Consider the following 14,231-nt stretch of genomic DNA (forward strand, 5'->3'; position numbering starts at 1 on the left):
GCTGAAGATGACCAACTTCCTCATGTGTCACAGGGTGATCAGACGTTGCAAAAAAAGACATGCAGGTGGTAGAGAGAAGAGAAAAAGCTTACAGCACCTGGTATTCCCAAGAGGTCTTCCATCCAAGTACTAACCAGGCCCAACCCTCCTTGGCTTCCAAGATCAGACGAGGTCGGGCATATTCAGGGTGGTGCGGCCGTAAGCAACAATAGCTGTGACAAATGTGCATTATATAGGTACTGGAATCATACACTTCTTCTATGTAACCAGATAATTGCAGAGAAAGGCTGACTTGTAGTGGGCACATCTTCTTCCCTGATGTGATTATTCTCTGCAGCTGAAACTGAGACTCTCAGATCACTTCGTGTCTAACAACAAAGAAGCAGCAGCTGCTGAAGATGACCAACTTCCTCATGTGTCACAGGATGATCAGACGTTGCAACAAAAGACATGCAGGTGGTAGAGAGAAGAGAAGAAGCTTACAGCACCTGGTATTCCCAAGTAGTCTCCCATCCAAGTACTAAGCAGGCTCAACCCTGCTTGGCTTCCGAGATCAGACGAGGTCGGGCATGTTCAGGGTGGTGTGGCCGTAAGCAACAATGTCTCTGACAAATGTGCATTATATAGGTACTGGAATCATACGGTTCCTCTATGCAACCAGATAATTGCCGAGAAAGGCTGATAAGTAGTGGGCACATCTTCTTCCCTGACGTGATTATTCTCTCGAGCTGAAACTGAGACTCTCAGATCACTTTGTGTCTGCCAACAAAGCAGCAGAAGCTGAAGATGACCAACTTCCTCATGTGTCACAGGGTGATCAGACATTGCAACAAAAGACATGCAGGTGGTAGAGAGAAGAGAAAAAGCTTACAACACCTGGTATTCCGAAGAGGTCTTCCATCCAAGTAAAAACCAGGCCCAACCCTGCTTGGCTTCCGAGATCAGACGAGGTCGGGCATGTTCAGGGTTGTGTGGCCGTAAGCAACAATGTCTCTGACAAATGTGCATTATATAGGTACTGGAATCATACGGTTCCTCTATGCACCCAGATAATTGCAGAGAAAGGCTGATGTGTAGCGGGCATATCATCTTCTCTGATGTGATCATTCTCTGCAACTGAAACTGAGACTCTCAGATCACTTCGTGTCAGCCAACAAAACAGCAGAAGCTGAAGATGACCAACTTCCTCATGTGTCACAGGGTGATCAGACATTGCAACAAAAGACATGCAGGTGGTAGAGAGAAGAGAAAAAGCTTACAGCACCTGGTATTCCCAAGAGGTCTTCCATCCAAGTACTAACCACGCCCAACCCTCCTTGGCTTCCAAGATCAGACGAGGTCGGGCATATTCAGGGTGGTGCGGCCGTAAGCAACAATAGCTGTGACAAATGTGCATTATATAGGTACTGGAATCATACACTTCTTCAATGTAACCAGATAATTGCAGAGAAAGGCTGACTTGTAGTGGGCACATCTTCTTCCCTGATGTGATTATTCTCTGCAGCTGAAACTGAGACTCTCAGATCACTTCGTGTCTGCCAACAAAGAAGCAGCAGCAGCTGAAGATGACCAACTTCCTCATGTGTCACAGGGTGATCAGACGTTGCAACAAAAGACATGCAGGTGGTAGAGAGAAGAGAAAAAGCTTACAGCACCTGGTATTCCCAAGCGGTCTCCCATCCAAGTACTAACCAGGCCCAACCGTGCTTGGCTTCCAAGATCAGACGAGGTTGGGCATATTCAGGGTGGTGTGGCCGTAAGTAACAATGTCTGTGACAAATGTGCATTATATAGGTACTGGAATCATACGGTTCCTCTATGCAACCATATAATTGCCAAGAAAGGCTGATATGTAGTGGGCACATCTTGTTCCCTGACGTGATCATTTTCTCCAGCTGAAAATGAGACTCTAAGATCACTTCGTGTCTGCCAACAAAGCAGCAAAAAATGAAGATGACCAACTTCCTCATGTGTCACAGGGTGATCAGACGTTGCAACAAAAGACATGCAGGTGGTAGAGAGAAGAGAAAAAGCTTACAACACCTGGTATTCCGAAGAGGTCTTCCATCCAAGTACAAACCAGGCCCAACCCTGCTTGGCTTCCGAGATCAGACGAGGTCGGGCATGTTCAGGGTTGTGTGGCCGTAAGCAACAATGTCTCTGACAAATGTGCATTATATAGGTACTGGAATCATACGGTTCCTCTATGCACCCAGATAATTGCAGAGAAAGGCTGATGTGTAGCGGGCATATCATCTTCTCTGATGTGATCATTCTCTGCAACTGAAACTGAGACTCTCAGATCACTTCGTGTCAGCCAACAAAACAGCAGCAGCTGAAGATGACCAACTTCCTCATGTGTCACAGGGTGATCAGACATTGCAACAAAAGACATGCAGGTGGTAGAGAGAAGAGAAAAAGCTTACAGCACCTGGTATTCCCAAGAGGTCTTCCATCCAAGTACTAACCACGCCCAACCCTCCTTGGCTTCCAAGATCAGACGAGGTCGGGCATATTCAGGGTGGTGCGGCCGTAAGCAACAATAGCTGTGACAAATGTGCATTATATAGGTACTGGAATCATACACTTCTTCAATGTAACCAGATAATTGCAGAGAAAGGCTGACTTGTAGTGGGCACATCTTCTTCCCTGATGTGATTATTCTCTGCAGCTGAAACTGAGACTCTCAGATCACTTCGTGTCTGCCAACAAAGAAGCAGCAGCAGCTGAAGATGACCAACTTCCTCATGTGTCACAGGGTGATCAGACGTTGCAACAAAAGACATGCAGGTGGTAGAGAGAAGAGAAAAAGCTTACAGCACCTGGTATTCCCAAGCGGTCTCCCATCCAAGTACTAACCAGGCCCAACCGTGCTTGGCTTCCAAGATCAGACGAGGTTGGGCATATTCAGGGTGGTGTGGCCGTAAGTAACAATGTCTGTGACAAATGTGCATTATATAGGTACTGGAATCATACGGTTCCTCTATGCAACCATATAATTGCCAAGAAAGGCTGATATGTAGTGGGCACATCTTGTTCCCTGACGTGATCATTTTCTCCAGCTGAAAATGAGACTCTAAGATCACTTCGTGTCTGCCAACAAAGCAGCAAAAAATGAAGATGACCAACTTCCTCATGTGTCACAGGGTGATCAGACGTTGCAACAAAAGACATGCAGGTGGTTGAGAGAAGAGAAAAAGCTTACATCACCTGATAATCCCAAGCGGTCTCCCATCCAAGTACTAACCAGGCCCAACCCTGCTTGGCTTCCGAGATCAGACGAGGTCAGGCATGTTCCGGGTGGTGTGGCCGTAAGCAGCAATGTCTCTGACAAATGTGCATTATATAGGTACTGGAATCATACGGTTCCTCTATGCAACCAGATAATTGCCGAGAAAAGCTGATGTGTAGCGGGTAAATCATCTTCTCTGATGTGATCATTCTCTGCAACTGAAACTGAGACTCTCAGATCACTTTGTGTCTGCCAACAAAGCAGCAGCAGCTGAAGATGACCAACTTCCTCATGTGTCACAGGGCGATCAGACGTTGCAACAAAAGACATGCAGGTGGTAGAGAGAAGAGAAAAAGCTTACAGCACCTGGTATTCCCAAGCGGTCTCTCATCAAAGTACTAACCAGGCCCAACCCTCCTTGGCTTCTGAGATCAAACGAGGTCAGACATATTCAGGGTGGTTTGGCCGTAAGCAACAATCTCTGTGACAAATGTGCATTATATAGGCAATGGAATCATATGGTTCCTCTATGTAACAAGATAATTGCCGAAAAAGGCTGATATATAGTGGGCACATCTTGTTCCCTGACGTGATAATTTTCTCCAGCTGAAAATGAGACTCTAAGATCACTTCGTGTCTGCCAACAAAGCAGCAGCAGCTGAAGATGACCAACTTCCTCATGTGTCACAGGGTGATCAGACGTTGCAACAAAAGACATGCAGGTGGTTGAGAGAAGAGAAAAAGCTTACAGCACCTGGTATTCCCAAGCGGTCTCCCATCCAAGTACTAACCAGGCCCAACCCTGCTTGGCTTCCAAGATCAGACGAGGTTGGGCATATTCCGGGTGGTGTGGCCGTAAGTAACAACGTTTGTGACAAATGTGCATTATATAGGTACTGGAATCATACGGTTCCTCTATGCAACCATATAATTGCCAAGAAAGGCTGATATGTAGTGGGCACATCTTGTTCCCTGACGTGATAATTTTCTCCAGCTGAAAATGAGACTTTAAGATAACTTCGTGTCTGCCAACAAAGCAGCAGAAAATGAAGATGACCAACTTCCTCATGTGTCACAGGGTGATCAGACGTTGCAACAAAAGACATGCAGGTGGTTGAGAGAAGAGAAAAAGCTTACAGCACCTGATAATCCCAAGCGGTCTCCCATCCAAGTACTAACCAGGCACAACCCTGCTTGGCTTTCGAGATCAGACGAGGTCGGGCATATTCAGGGTGGTGTGGCCGTAAGCAACAATGTCTCTGACAAATGTAAATTGTATAGGTACTGGAATCATACGTTTCCTCTATATAACCAGATAATTGCAGAGAAAGGCTGATAAATAGTGGACACATCTTCTTCCCTGACGTGATTATTCTCTCCAGCTGAAAATGAGACTCTCAGATCACTTCGTGTCTGCCAACAAAGCAGCAGCAGCTGAAGATGACCAACTTCCTCATGTGTCACAGGGCGATCAGACCTTGCAACAAAATACATGCAGGTGGTAGAGAGAAGAGAAAAAGCTTACAGCACCTGGCATTCCCAAGGGGTCTCCCATTCAAGTACTAACCAGGCCCAACCCTGCTTGGGTTCCGAGATCAGTCGAGGTCGGGCATATTCAGGGTGGTGTGGCCGTAAGTAACAATGTCTGTGAAAAATGTGCATTATATAGGTACTGGAATAATACAGTTCCTCTATGTAACCAGATAATTGCAGAGAAAGGCTAACTTGTTGTGGGCACATCTTCTTCCTTGATGTGATTATTCTCTGCAGCTGAAACTGAGACTCTCAGATCACTTCGTGTCTGCTAACAAAGCAGCAGCAGCTGAAGATGACCAACTTCCTCATGTGTCACAGGGCGATCAGACATTGCAACAAAAGACATGTAGGTGGTAGAGAGAAGAGAAAAAGCTTACAGCACCTGGTATTCCCAAGCGGTGTCCCATCAAAGTACTAACCAGAACCAGCCCTCCTTGGCTTCCGAGATCAGACAAGGTCAGACATATTCAGGGTGGTTTGTCCGTAAGTAACAATCTCTGTGACAAATGTGCACTATATAGGCAATGGAATCATACACTTCCTCTATGTAACCAGATAATTGCCGAGAAAGGCTGATATGTAGTGGGCACATCTTCTTCCCTGACGTGATAATTCTCTCCAGCTGAAAATGAGACTCTCAGATCACTTTGTGTCTGCCAACAAAGCAGCAGCAGCTGAAGATGACCAACTTCCTCATGTGTCACAGGGTGATCAGACGTTGCAACAAAAGACATGCAGGTGGTAGAGAGAAGAGAAAAAGCTTACAGCACCTGGTATTCCCAAGCAGTCTCCCATCCAAGTACTAACGAGGCCCAAACCTGCTTGACTTCCAAGATCAGACAAGGTCGGGCTTATTCAGGGTGGTGTGGCCGTAAGCAACAATATCTGTGACAAATGTGCATTATATAGGTACTGGAATCATACACTTCCTCTATGTAACCAGATAATTGCCGAGAAAGGCTGACTTGTAGTGGGCACATCTTCTTCCCTGATGTGATTATTCTCTGCAGCTGAAATTGACACTCTCAGATCACTTCGTGTCTGCCAACAAAGACGCAGCAGCAGCTGAAGATGACCAACTTCCTCATGTGTCACAGGAGGATCAGACGTTGCCACAAAAGACATGAAGGTGGTAGAGAGTAGAGAAGAAGCTTACAGCACCTGGTATTCCCAAGTGGTCTCCCATGCAAGTACTAACCAGGCCCAACCCTGCTTGGCTTCCAAGATCAGGTGAGGTCAGGCATGTTCCGGGTGGTGTGGCCGTAAGCAGCAATGTCTCTGACAAATGTGCATTATATAGGTACTGGAATCATACGGTTCCTCTATGCAACCAGATAATTGCCGAGAAAGGCTGATGTGTAGCGGGTAAATCATCTTCTCTGATGTGATCATTCTCTGCAACTGAAACTGAGACTCTAAGATCACTTCATGTCTGCCAACAAAGCAGCAGCAGCTGAAGATGACCAACTTCCTCATGTGTCACAGGGTGGTCAGACGTTGCAACAAAAGACATGCAGGTGGTTGAGAGAAGAGAAAAAGCTTACAGCACCTGGTATTCCCAAGTTGTCTCCAATTGAAGTACTAACAAGGCCCAACCCTGCTTGGCTTCCAAGATCAGACGAGCTCGGGCATGTTCAGGGTGGTGTGGCCGTAAGCAACAATGTCTGTGACAAATGTGCATTATATAGGTACTGGAATAATACAGTTCCTCTATGTAACCAGATAATTGCCGAGAAAGGCTGACTTGTAGTGGGCACATCTTCTTCCCTGATGTGATTATTCTCTGCAGCTGAAATTGAGACTCTCAGATCACTTCGTGTCTGCCAACAAAGAAGCAGCAGCAGCTGAAGATGACCAACTTCCTCATGTGTCACAGGAGGATCAGACGTTGCCACAAAAGACACGAAGGTGGTAGAGAGTAGAGAAGAAGCTTACAGCACCTGGTATCCCTAAGTGGTCTCCCATCCAAGTACTAACCAGGCCCAACCCTGCTTGGCTTCCGAGATCAGACGAGGTCAGGCATGTTCCGGGTGGTGTGGCCGTAAGCAGCAATGTCTCTGACAAATGTGCATTATATAGGTACTGGAATCATACGGTTCCTCTATGCAACCAGATAATTGCCGAGAAAGGCTGATGTGTAGCGGGTAAATCATCTTCTCTGATGTGATCATTCTCTGCAACTGAAACTGAGACTCTCAGATCACTTCATGTCTGCCAACAAAGCAGTAGCAGCTGAAGATGACCAACTTCCTCATGTGTCACAGGGTGATCAGACGTTGCAACAAAAGACATGCAGGTGGTAGAGAGAAGAGAAAAAGCTTACAGCACCTGGTATTCGCAAGCGGTCTCCCATTCAAGAACTAACCAGGCCCAACCCTGCTTGGCTTCCGAGATCAGACGAGGTCGAGCTTATTCGGGGCGGTGTGGCGGTAAGCAACAATATCTGGTACAAATGTGTATTATATAGGTACTGGAATCATACACTTCCTCTATGTAACCAGATAATTGCCAAGAAAGGCTGACTCTTAGTGGGCACATCTTCCTCCTTGATGTGATTATTCTCTGGAGCTGAAACTGAGACTCTCAGATCACTTCATGTCTGCCAACAAAGCAGCAGCAGCAGCTGAAGATGACCAACTTCCTCATGTGTCACAGGGCGATCAGACATTGCAACAAAAGACATGCAGGTGGTAGAGAGAAGAGAAAAAGATTACATCACCTGGTATTCCCAAGCAGTCTCCCATCCAAGTACTAACCAGGCCCAAACCTGCTTGGCTTCCGAGATCAGACGAGATAAGACTTATTCAGGGTGGTGTGGCCGTAAGCAACAATATCTGTGACAAATGTGCATTATATAAGTACTGGAATCATACACTTCCTCTATGTAACCAGATAATTGCCGAGAAAGGCTGACTTGTAGTGGGCACATCTTCTTTCCTGATTTGATTTTTCTCTGCAGCTGAAACTGAGACTCTCAGATCACTTCCTGTCTGCCAACAAAGAAGCAGCAGCTGCTGAAGATGACCAACTTCCTCATGTGTCACAGGATGATCAGACGTTGCAACAAAAGACATGCAGGTGGTAGAGAGAAGAGGAGAAGCTTACAGCACCTGGTATTCCCAAGCGGTCTCCCATCCAAGTACTAATAAGGCCCAACCCTCCTTGGCTTCCGAGATCAGACATAATCAGGGTGGTTTGGCCGTAAGCAACAGTCTCTGTGACATATGTGCATTATATAGGCAATGGAATCATATGGTTTCTCTATGTAACCAGATAATTGCCGAGAAAGGCTGATATGTAGTGGGCACATCTTGTTCCCTGACGTGATAATTCTCTCTAGCTGAAAATGAGACTCTCAGATCACTTCGTATCTGCCAACAAAGCAGCAGCAGCTGAAGATGACCAACTTCCTCATGTGTCACAGGGTGATCAGACGTTGCAACAAAAGACATGCAGGTGGTTGAGATAAGAGAAAAAGCTTACAGCACCTGGTATTCCCAAGCTGTATACCATCAAAGTACTAACCAGGCCCAACACTGCTTGGCTTCCGAGATCAGACGAGGTCGGGCATATTCAGGGTGGTGTGGCCGTAAGCGACAATGTCTTTGACAAATGTGCATTATATAGGTAATGGAATCATACGGTTCCTCTATGTAACCAGATAATTGCCGAGAAAGGCTGACTTGTAGTGGGCAAATCTTCTTCCCTCATGTGATCATTCTCTGCAGCTGAAACTGAGACTCTCAGATCACTTCGTGTCTGCCAACAAAGCAGCAGCAGCTGCTGAAGATGACCAACTTCCTCATGTGTCACAGGGTGATCAGACGTTGCAACAAAAGACATGCAGGTGGTCGAAAGAAGAGAAAAAGCTTAAAGCACCTGGTATTCCCAAGAGGTCTTCCATCCAAGTACTAACCAGGCCCAACCGTGCTTGGCTTCCGAGATCAGACGAGGTCGGGCATGTTCAACGTGGTGTGGCCGTAAGCAACAATGTCACTGACAAATGTGCATCATATAGGTACTGGAATCATACGGTTCCTCTATGCAACTAGATAATTGCAGAGAAAGGCTGATGTGTAGCTGGCATATCATCTTCTCTGATGTGATCATTCTCTGCAGCTGAAACTGAGACTCTCAGATCACTTCGTGTCTGCCAACAAAGCAGCAGCAGCTGAAGATGACCAACTTCCTCATGTGTCACAGGGTGATCAGATGTTGCAACAAAAGACATGCAGGTGGTAGAGAGAAGAGAAAAAGCTTACAGCACCTGGTATTCCCAAGCAGTCTCCCACCCAAGTACTAACCAGGCACAATCCTGCTTGGCTTCCGAGATCAGACGAGGTCGGGCATATTATATTCAGGGTGGTGTGGCCGTAAGCGACAATCTCTGTGACAAATGTGCATTATATAGGTACTGGAATCATACGGTTCCTCTATGTAACCAGATAATTGCAGAGAAAGGCTTATGTGTAGTGGGCACATCTTCTTCCCTGACGTGATTATTCTCTGCAGCTGAAACTGAGACTCTCAGATCACTTCGTGTCTCCCAACAAAGCAGCAGAAGCTGAAGATGACCAACTTCCTCATGTGTCACAGGGTGATCAGACGTTGCAACAAAAGACATTCAGGTGGTCCAGAGAAGAGATAAAGCTTACAGCACCTGGTATTCCCAAGCAGTCTCCCACCCAAGTACTAACCAGGCCAACCGTGCTTGGCTTCCGAGATCAGACGAGGTCGGGCATGTTCAGGGTGGTGTGGCCGTAAGTAATAATCTCTGTGACAAATGTGCATTATATAGGTACTAGAATCATACGGTTCCTCTATGTAACCAGATAATTGCCAAGAAAGGCTGATGTGTAGTGGGCACATCTTCTTCCCTGATGTGATTATTCTCTGCAGCTGAAACTGAGACTCTCAGATCACTTTGTGTCTGCCAACAAAGCAGCAGCAGCTGAAGATGACCAACTTCCTCATGTGTCACAGGGTGATCAGACGTTGCAACAAAAGACATTCAGGTGGTCCAGAGAAGAGATAAAGCTTACAGCACCTGGTATTCCCAAGCAGTCTCCCACCCAAGTACTAACCAGGCCAACCGTGCTTGGCTTCCGAGATCAGACGAGGTCGGGCATGTTCAGGGTGGTGTGGCCGTAAGTAATAATCTCTGTGACAAATGTGCATTATATAGGTACTGGAATCATACGGTTCCTCTATGTAACCAGATAATTGCCAAGAAAGGCTGATGTGTAGTGGGCACATATTCTTCCCTGATGTGATTATTCTCTGCAGCTGAAACTGAGACTCTCAGATCACTTTGTGTCTGCCAACAAAGCAGCAGCAGCTGAAGATGACCAACTTCCTCATGTGTCACAGGGTGATCAGACGTTGCAACAAAAGACATGCAGGTGGTAGAGAGAAGAGAAAAAGCTTACAGCACCTGGTATTCCCAAGCAGTCTCCCACCCAAGTACTAACCAGGCACAATCCTGCTTGGCTTCCGAGATCAGACGAGGTCGGGCATATTATATTCAGGGTGGTGTGGCCGTAAGCGACAATCTCTGTGACAAATGTGCATTATATAGGTACTGGAATCATACGGTTCCTCTATGTAACCAGATAATTGCAGAGAAAGGCTTATGTGTAGTGGGCACATCTTCTTCGCTGACGTGATTATTCTCTGCAGCTGAAACTGAGACTCTCAGATCACTTCGTGTCTCCCAACAAAGCAGCAGAAGCTGAAGATTACCAACTTCCTCATGTGTCACAGGGTGATCAGACGTTGCAACAAAAGACATTCAGGTGGTCCAGAGAAGAGATAAAGCTTACAGCACCTGGTATTCCCAAGCAGTCTCCCACCCAAGTACTAACCAGGCCAACCGTGCTTGGCTTCCGAGATCAGACGAGGTCGGGCATGTTCAGGGTGGTGTGGCCGTAAGTAATAATCTCTGTGACAAATGTGCATTATATAGGTACTAGAATCATACGGTTCCTCTATGTAACCAGATAATTGCCAAGAAAGGCTGATGTGTAGTGGGCACATATTCTTCCCTGATGTGATTATTCTCTGCAGCTGAAACTGAGACTCTCAGATCACTTTGTGTCTGCCAACAAAGCAGCAGCAGCTGAAGATGACCAACTTCCTCATGTGTCACAGGGTGATCAGACGTTGCAACAAAAGACATTCAGGTGGTCCAGAGAAGAGATAAAGCTTACAGCACCTGGTATTCCCAAGCAGTCTCCCACCCAAGTACTAACCAGGCCAACCGTGCTTGGCTTCCGAGATCAGACGAGGTCGGGCATGTTCAGGGTGGTGTGGCCGTAAGTAATAATCTCTGTGACAAATGTGCATTATATAGGTACTGGAATCATACGGTTCCTCTATGTAACCAGATAATTGCCAAGAAAGGCTGATGTGTAGTGGGCACATATTCTTCCCTGATGTGATTATTCTCTGCAGCTGAAACTGAGACTCTCAGATCACTTTGTGTCTGCCAACAAAGCAGCAGCAGCTGAAGATGACCAACTTCCTCATGTGTCACAGGGTGATCAGACGTTGCAACAAAAGACATGCAGGTGGTACAGAGAAGAGAAAAAGCTTACAGCACCTCGTATTCCCAAGAGGTCTTCCATCCAAGTACAAACCAGGCCCAACTGTGCTTGGCTTCCGAGATCAGACTAGGTCGGGCATGTTCAGGGTTGTGTGGCCGTAAGCAACAATGTCTCTGACAAATGTGCATTATATAGGTACTGGAATCATACGGTTCCTCTATGCAACCAGATAATTGCCGAGAAAGGCTGATGTGTAGCGGGCATATCATCTTCTCTGATGTGATCATTCTCTGCAACTGAAACTGAGGCTCTCAGATCACTTCGTGTCAGCCAACAAAACAGCAGCAGCTGAAGATGACCAACTTCCTCATGTGTCACAGGGTGATCAGACGTTGCAACAAAAGACATGCAGGTGGTAGAGAGAAGAGAAAAAGCTTACAGCACCTGGTATTCCGAAGTGGTCTCCCATCCAAGTACTAACCAGGCCCAACCCTGCTTTTCTTCCAAGATCAGACGAGGTCAGGTATATTCAGGGTGGTGCGGCCGTAAGCAACAATATCGGTGACAAATGTGCATTATATAGGTACTGGAATCATACACTTCCTCTGTGTAACCAGATAATTGCCGAAAAAGGCTGACTTGTAGTTGGTTCATCTTCCTCCTTGATGTGATTATTCTCTTCAGCTGAAACTGAGACTCTCAGATCACCTCGTGTCTATCAACAAAGCAGCAGCAGCTGAAGATGACCAACTTCTTCACGTGTCACAGGGTGATCAGACGTTGCAACAAAAGACATGCAGGTGGTAGAGAGAAGAGAAAAAGCTTACAGCACCTGGTATTCCCAAGCTGTCTCCCATCCAAGTACTAACCAGGTACAACCTTCTTGGTGTCCGAGATCAGACGAGGTCGGGCTTATTCAGGGTGGTGTGGCCGTAAGCAACAATGTCTCTGACAAATGTGCATTATATAGGTACTGGAATCATACGGTTCCTCTATGCAACCAGATAATGGCCGAGAAAGGCTGATGTGTAGCGGGCAAATCATCTTCTCTGATGTGATCATTCTCTGCAACTGAAACTGAGACTCTCAGATCACTTTGTGTCAGCCAACAAAGCAGCAGCAGCTGAAGATGACCAACTTCCTCATGTGTCACAGGGTGATCAGACGTTGCAACAAAAGACATGCAGGTTGTAGAGAGAAGAGAAAATGCTTACAGCACCTGGTATTCCCAAGCAGTCTCCCATCCAAGTACTAAGCAGGTTCAACCCTGCTTGGCTTCCAAGATCAGACGAGGTCGGGTATGTTCAGGGTGGTGTGGCCGTAAGCAACAATGGGTCTGACAAAAGTGCATTATATAAGTACAGGAATCATACGGTTCCTCTATGTAACCAGATAATTGCTGAGAAAGGCTGATGTGTAGTCGGCACATCTTCTTCCCTGACGTGATTATTCTCTTCAGTTGAAACTGAGACTCTCAGATCACTTCGTGTCTTCCAACAAAGCAGCAGCAGCTGAAGATGGCCAACTTCCTCATGTGTCACAGGGTGATCAGACGTTGCAACAAAAGACATGCAGGTTGTAGAGAGAAGAGAAAACGCTTACAGCACCTGGTATTCCCAAGCAGTCTCCCATTAAAGTACTAACCAGGCCCAACCCTCCTTGGCTTCCGAGATCAGACGAGGTCGGGCTTATTCAGGGTGGTGTGGCCGTAAGGAACAATTTCTGTGACAAATGTGCATTATATAGGTACTGGAATCATACAATTCCTCTATGTAACCAGATAATTGCAGAGAAAGGCTGACTTGTTATGGGCACATCTTCTTCCCTGATGTGATTATTCTCTGCAGCTGAAACTGAGACTCTCAGATCACTTCGTGTCTGCCAACAAAGCAGCAGCAGCTGAAGATGACCAACTTCCTCATGTGTCACAGGGTGATCAGACGTTGCAACAAAAGACATGCAGGTGGTCGAGAGAAGACAAAAAGCTTACAGCTCCTGGTATTCCCAAGCGGTCTCCCATTTAAGTACTAACCAGGCCCAACCCTCCTTGGCTACCGAGATCAGACGAGGTCGGGCATGTTCAGGGTGGTGTGGCCGTAAGCAACAATGTCTGTGACAAATGTGCATTATATAGGTACTGGATTCATACGGTTCCTCTATGTAACCAGATAATTGCAGAGAAAGGCTGACTTGTAGTGGGCAAATCTTCTTCCCTCATGTGATCATTCTCTGCAGCTGAAACTGAGACTCTCAGATCACTTCGTGTCTGCCAACAAAGCAGCAGCAGCTGAAGATGACCACCTTCCTCATGTGTCACAGGGTGATCAGACGTTGCAACAAAAGACATGCAGGTGGTCGAGAGAAGAGAAAAAGCTTACAGCACCTGGTGTTCCCAAGCAGTCTACCATCCAAGTACTAACCACGCCCAACCCTCCTTGGCTTCCGAGATCAGACGAGGTCGGGTATGTTCAGGGTGGTGTGGCCGTAAGCAACAATGTCTCTGACAAATGTGCATTATATAGGTACTGGAATCATACGGTTCCTCTATGCAACCAGATCATTTCCGAGAAAGGCTGATGTGTAGTGGGCACATCTTCTTCCCTGACGTGATTATTCTCTGCAGCTGAAACTGAGACTCTCAGATCACTTTGTGTCTGCCAACACAGCAGCAGCAGCTGAAGATGACCAACTTCCTCATGTGTCACAGGGTGATCAGACGTTGCAACAAAAGACATGCAGGTGGTAGAGAGAAGAGAAAAAGCTTACAGCACCTGGTATTCCCAGACAGTCTACCATCCAAGTACTAACCAGGCCCAAACCTGCTTGGCTTCCGAGATCAGACGTGGTCGGGCATATTCAGGGTGGTGTGGCCGTAAGCAACCATAACTGTGAAAAATGTGCATTATATAGGTACTGGA

General features: G+C 46.6%; 3 non-coding genes and 32 pseudogenes across 3 annotated transcripts; all 35 read right to left on the reverse strand.

Annotated features, from left to right (window-relative positions):
* Positions 1-85: 85 nt before the first annotated feature.
* LOC140311527 (5S ribosomal RNA) lies at positions 86-204 on the reverse strand (annotated as a pseudogene).
* Positions 205-476: 272 nt separating this feature from the next.
* Positions 477-595, reverse strand: LOC140301181 (5S ribosomal RNA; annotated as a pseudogene).
* A 269-nt stretch (positions 596-864) lies between these two features.
* LOC140291534 (5S ribosomal RNA) lies at positions 865-983 on the reverse strand (annotated as a pseudogene).
* Positions 984-1,252: 269 nt separating this feature from the next.
* Positions 1,253-1,371, reverse strand: LOC140289444 (5S ribosomal RNA; annotated as a pseudogene).
* Positions 1,372-1,643: 272 nt separating this feature from the next.
* On the reverse strand, positions 1,644-1,762 carry LOC140298819 (5S ribosomal RNA). The gene has a single exon (XR_011914424.1). It is a non-coding gene; the product is annotated as a 5S ribosomal RNA (ribosomal RNA).
* A 269-nt stretch (positions 1,763-2,031) lies between these two features.
* LOC140275942 (5S ribosomal RNA) lies at positions 2,032-2,150 on the reverse strand (annotated as a pseudogene).
* A 269-nt stretch (positions 2,151-2,419) lies between these two features.
* On the reverse strand, positions 2,420-2,538 carry LOC140289445 (5S ribosomal RNA; annotated as a pseudogene).
* Positions 2,539-2,810: 272 nt separating this feature from the next.
* On the reverse strand, positions 2,811-2,929 carry LOC140298820 (5S ribosomal RNA). The gene has a single exon (XR_011914425.1). It is a non-coding gene; the product is annotated as a 5S ribosomal RNA (ribosomal RNA).
* Positions 2,930-3,198: 269 nt separating this feature from the next.
* LOC140288736 (5S ribosomal RNA) lies at positions 3,199-3,317 on the reverse strand (annotated as a pseudogene).
* Positions 3,318-3,586: 269 nt separating this feature from the next.
* Positions 3,587-3,705, reverse strand: LOC140273466 (5S ribosomal RNA; annotated as a pseudogene).
* A 269-nt stretch (positions 3,706-3,974) lies between these two features.
* Positions 3,975-4,093, reverse strand: LOC140298957 (5S ribosomal RNA). Its single transcript, XR_011914550.1, has one exon. It is a non-coding gene; the product is annotated as a 5S ribosomal RNA (ribosomal RNA).
* Positions 4,094-4,362: 269 nt separating this feature from the next.
* On the reverse strand, positions 4,363-4,481 carry LOC140271888 (5S ribosomal RNA; annotated as a pseudogene).
* Positions 4,482-4,750: 269 nt separating this feature from the next.
* On the reverse strand, positions 4,751-4,869 carry LOC140307349 (5S ribosomal RNA; annotated as a pseudogene).
* Positions 4,870-5,526: 657 nt separating this feature from the next.
* On the reverse strand, positions 5,527-5,645 carry LOC140293166 (5S ribosomal RNA; annotated as a pseudogene).
* A 272-nt stretch (positions 5,646-5,917) lies between these two features.
* LOC140268788 (5S ribosomal RNA) lies at positions 5,918-6,036 on the reverse strand (annotated as a pseudogene).
* A 269-nt stretch (positions 6,037-6,305) lies between these two features.
* On the reverse strand, positions 6,306-6,424 carry LOC140268968 (5S ribosomal RNA; annotated as a pseudogene).
* A 272-nt stretch (positions 6,425-6,696) lies between these two features.
* On the reverse strand, positions 6,697-6,815 carry LOC140309673 (5S ribosomal RNA; annotated as a pseudogene).
* Positions 6,816-7,084: 269 nt separating this feature from the next.
* On the reverse strand, positions 7,085-7,203 carry LOC140291884 (5S ribosomal RNA; annotated as a pseudogene).
* Positions 7,204-7,475: 272 nt separating this feature from the next.
* On the reverse strand, positions 7,476-7,594 carry LOC140295240 (5S ribosomal RNA; annotated as a pseudogene).
* Positions 7,595-7,866: 272 nt separating this feature from the next.
* On the reverse strand, positions 7,867-7,975 carry LOC140297157 (5S ribosomal RNA; annotated as a pseudogene).
* A 269-nt stretch (positions 7,976-8,244) lies between these two features.
* LOC140280556 (5S ribosomal RNA) lies at positions 8,245-8,363 on the reverse strand (annotated as a pseudogene).
* Positions 8,364-8,635: 272 nt separating this feature from the next.
* LOC140269570 (5S ribosomal RNA) lies at positions 8,636-8,754 on the reverse strand (annotated as a pseudogene).
* A 269-nt stretch (positions 8,755-9,023) lies between these two features.
* On the reverse strand, positions 9,024-9,147 carry LOC140289795 (5S ribosomal RNA; annotated as a pseudogene).
* Positions 9,148-9,416: 269 nt separating this feature from the next.
* On the reverse strand, positions 9,417-9,534 carry LOC140290116 (5S ribosomal RNA; annotated as a pseudogene).
* Positions 9,535-9,803: 269 nt separating this feature from the next.
* LOC140290117 (5S ribosomal RNA) lies at positions 9,804-9,921 on the reverse strand (annotated as a pseudogene).
* A 269-nt stretch (positions 9,922-10,190) lies between these two features.
* Positions 10,191-10,314, reverse strand: LOC140289796 (5S ribosomal RNA; annotated as a pseudogene).
* Positions 10,315-10,583: 269 nt separating this feature from the next.
* Positions 10,584-10,701, reverse strand: LOC140290120 (5S ribosomal RNA; annotated as a pseudogene).
* A 269-nt stretch (positions 10,702-10,970) lies between these two features.
* LOC140290121 (5S ribosomal RNA) lies at positions 10,971-11,088 on the reverse strand (annotated as a pseudogene).
* Positions 11,089-11,357: 269 nt separating this feature from the next.
* LOC140296478 (5S ribosomal RNA) lies at positions 11,358-11,476 on the reverse strand (annotated as a pseudogene).
* A 269-nt stretch (positions 11,477-11,745) lies between these two features.
* LOC140300354 (5S ribosomal RNA) lies at positions 11,746-11,864 on the reverse strand (annotated as a pseudogene).
* Positions 11,865-12,520: 656 nt separating this feature from the next.
* On the reverse strand, positions 12,521-12,639 carry LOC140279877 (5S ribosomal RNA; annotated as a pseudogene).
* A 269-nt stretch (positions 12,640-12,908) lies between these two features.
* Positions 12,909-13,027, reverse strand: LOC140288484 (5S ribosomal RNA; annotated as a pseudogene).
* A 269-nt stretch (positions 13,028-13,296) lies between these two features.
* On the reverse strand, positions 13,297-13,415 carry LOC140305913 (5S ribosomal RNA; annotated as a pseudogene).
* A 269-nt stretch (positions 13,416-13,684) lies between these two features.
* LOC140270071 (5S ribosomal RNA) lies at positions 13,685-13,803 on the reverse strand (annotated as a pseudogene).
* Positions 13,804-14,072: 269 nt separating this feature from the next.
* LOC140302090 (5S ribosomal RNA) lies at positions 14,073-14,191 on the reverse strand (annotated as a pseudogene).
* Between the last annotated feature and the right edge of the window lie 40 nt (positions 14,192-14,231).

The sequence above is a fragment of the Leuresthes tenuis genome, unplaced genomic scaffold (assembly GCF_036924035.1).
Source record: "Leuresthes tenuis unplaced genomic scaffold, fLeuTen1.0.hap1 SCAF_1, whole genome shotgun sequence".
NCBI classification, from domain to species: domain Eukaryota; kingdom Metazoa; phylum Chordata; class Actinopteri; order Atheriniformes; family Atherinopsidae; genus Leuresthes; species Leuresthes tenuis.